Genomic DNA, 3,198 nt, shown 5'->3' with positions numbered 1-3,198 from the left:
GTGGCACATGCCTGTAATCCCAGCTACTTGGGAGGCTGAGGCAGGAGAATCGCTTGAACCCAGGAGGCAGAGGTTGTGGTGAGCTGAGATCGCACCATTGCACTCCATTCTGGGCAACAAGAGCGAAACTCCGTCTCAAAAATTAAAAAAAAAAAAAAATACCCTGTACACAAGTGTTCAGATCACACTTACTCAAAAAAGCTACAAACTGGAAACAACCCAGATGACCTCAATGGGTGAATAAACAAACAGTGGTACATCCATACCACAGGGCAAAAAGTAAAAATGCCAACTCCAAAAGGTTGTGCTCTGTATGATTCCATTTGTGTAACATTCTTGAAATGACAAAGCTATAGAAATGGAGAACAGGGCCGGGCATGGTGGCTGATGCCTGTAATCCCAGCACTTTGGGTGGCTGAGGAGAGTGGATCACCTGAGGTCAGGAGTTCAAAACCAACCTGGTCAACATGGCGAAGCCCCATCTCTACCAAAAATACAAAAATTAGCCGGGCCTGGTGGCGAGTGCCTATAGTCCCAGCTACTCGGGAGGCTGAGGCAGGAGAATCACTTGAACCTGGGAGGCAGAAGTCACAGTGAGGTCATGACAATGTACTCCAGCCTGGGCAACAGAGTGGCAACCTGAGGGACTCTTGTAGTAATGGAACTATTTTACATTTTGACCATATCAATGTCAGTATCCTAGTAGTGATACTGTATTATAGTTTTGCAAGATGTTACCAACAGGGAAAACTGGGTAGGGCATAAGGAATCTCTCTGTATTATTTCTTACAATGGCATGTGAATCTACAACTATCTCAGAAGTTTAATTAAAAAAAAAAATCAATGCCTTCCATCACATTAACAAAATAAGTGATGAAATCATGTATAATCATATCAATAAATGCAGAAAGATAATTGGACAAAATTTAACAATCATTTACTATATTTAAAAAGGGGCGGGAAAGCTGGCATCTATGAAACAATTGCAGCTAACATCATACTTAATGGTGAAATAGGCCAGGCATGGTGGCTCACACCTGTAATCTCAGCACTTTCAGAGGCTGAGGCAGGAAGATCACTGAGCTCAGGAGTGTATGTTTATGTCTAAATGTCTTGGCTCTTTGTGAAAATGGTTCTAAAAAATACAGTATTCTTAAGCATACTCTATGCAAGATCCTATATAAGATATGAAACCTAACACTTTCCCATTCACACAAGGAAGTCAGGAAATAGCTAGCAGATATATATAAATACACATGTTAAGCACAAAGTGAAACACTGGGTCAATGTTTTTACATTAAAAAAAAAAAAAACGAGCACTTGAGGCTGTTTCAAATACTAATTTCAGACATAAAGGGGCAAAAAAGGATATAAAGCAACCCTCTGGTAAAAGAGTATATCCCGACTGAGTGTGGTGGCTCACGTTTGTAATTCCAGCAGTTTGGGATGACGAGGCAGGTGGATCACATGAGGTCACCAGTTCGAGACCAGCCTGACCAACATGATGAAACCCTGTATCTACTAAAAATACAAAATTGGCTGGGCACAGTGGCTCACGCCTGTAATCCCAGCACTTTAGAGGGCTGAGGCGGGCAGATCACAAGGTCAGGAGTTCAAGACCAGCCTGACCAAAGAGGTGAAACCCCGTCTCTACTAAAAATACAAAAATTAGCCAACTGTGGTGGCGTGTACCTGTAATCCCAGCTACTCAGGAGGCTGAAGCAGGAGAATCGCTTGAACCCAGGAGGCGGAGGATGCAGTGGGCTGAGATCGTGCCATTGCACTCCAGCCTGGGCAACAAGAATGAGACTCAGTCTCAAAAAAAAAAATTAGCTGGGCATGGTGGCGCATTCCTGTAATCCCACCTACTTGGGAGGCTGAGGCAGGGGAATCACTTGAAATTGGGAGGCGAAGGTTGCAGTGAGCTGAGATCACGCCATTGTACTCCAGCCTGGGCAACAAGAACGAGACTCCATCTCAAAAAAAATTAAATAGGCCAGGCGCGGTGGCTCATGCCTATAATTCTAGCACTTTCGGAGGCCGAGGTGGGTGGATCACCTGAGGTGAGGAATTCGAGACCAGCCTGGCCAACATGGTGAAACCCCATTTCTACTAAAAATACAAAAATTAGCCGGGTGTGGTGGTAGGTGCCTGTAATTCCAGCTACTCAGGAGGCTGAGGTGGGAAAACCACTTGCACCCAAGAGGTGGAGGATACAGTGAGCCAAAATTGCGCCACTGCACTCCAGCCTGGGTAACAAGAGCAAGACTTTGTCTCAAAATAAATAAATAAATGAAGGGAAAAGGGCAAAAAAGCATATAAAGCACTCCTCTGGGCCAGCCGCAGTGGCTCATGCCTATAATTCCAGCACTTTCAGAGGCTGAGGTGGGTGGATCACGAGGTCAGGAGTTTGAGACCAGCCTGGCTGACATGGTGAAACCCCATCTCTACTAAAAATACAAAAATTAGCCAGTCATGGTGGCATGCACCTGTAATCCCAGCTACTCGGGAGGCTGAGGCAGGAGAACCGCTTGAACCCAAGAGGTGGAGGCTGCAGTGAGCTGAGACCACACCACTGCACTCCAGCCAGGGCAACAGAGCAAGACTGCGTCTAGAAAAAAATAAAAAATAAATAAAAATAAAGCACTCCCGGCTGGGCATGGTAGCTCACAGTTTTAATTCCAGGAGTTGGGGAAGCCAAGGCAGGAGGATCACCTGTGTCCAGGAGTTCAAGACCAGCCTGGGCAACACAGCAAGACCCTGTCTCAAAAAAAAAAAAAGGTATGCCCCTTCAGAAACACAAAGTCTTAAAGAGTCCAGCTCTAGAGATTAATCAAACTCTAGATAGTTCTCTAGTGATCTAACCGAGCAAATATCATAAAACTATGCAGACAGAACCAAAGATTAAAAGAACAATAAATTAGCAGGCTCATCCAAGGCTTTTTTTCTTTTTGTTACATTTTATTATATAATGAGACGGAGGCTTGCTCTGTCACCCAGGCTGGAGTGCAGTGGCACAATCTTGGCTCACTGCAACTTCCGCCTCCCAGGTTCAAGCGATTCTCCTGCCTCAGCCTCCTGAGTAGCTGGGACTATAGGCGCCCGCCACCACGCCCAGGTAATTTTTGTATTTTTAGTAGAGATAGGGTTTTGCCATGTTGGCCAGACTGGTCTCGGACCCCTGACCTCAGGTGATCT

General features: G+C 45.3%; 1 protein-coding gene across 3 annotated transcripts in view; it reads right to left on the bottom strand.

Annotated features, from left to right (window-relative positions):
* The window catches only part of EDC3 (enhancer of mRNA decapping 3), a 61,561-nt gene that overhangs the window by 49,160 nt on the left and 9,203 nt on the right, over positions 1–3,198 (bottom strand). For 2 of the 3 annotated variants that reach the window (XM_011968527.1, XM_011968528.1), the window contains one exon: positions 2,672–2,760. The exons of the other annotated variant lie outside the window; for it this stretch is intronic. The gene's annotated coding sequence lies outside the window, so the exon portion shown is untranslated. The remainder of the gene's footprint in view (positions 1–2,671; positions 2,761–3,198) is intronic. 3 annotated transcript variants of the gene reach the window in all.

This window comes from Mandrillus leucophaeus, unplaced genomic scaffold (genome assembly GCF_000951045.1).
Source record: "Mandrillus leucophaeus isolate KB7577 unplaced genomic scaffold, Mleu.le_1.0 Scaffold848, whole genome shotgun sequence".
Taxonomy (NCBI): domain Eukaryota; kingdom Metazoa; phylum Chordata; class Mammalia; order Primates; family Cercopithecidae; genus Mandrillus; species Mandrillus leucophaeus.
The sequence above is the reverse complement of the archived record's forward strand: the minus strand, read 5'-3'. Positions and strand labels throughout refer to the sequence as shown.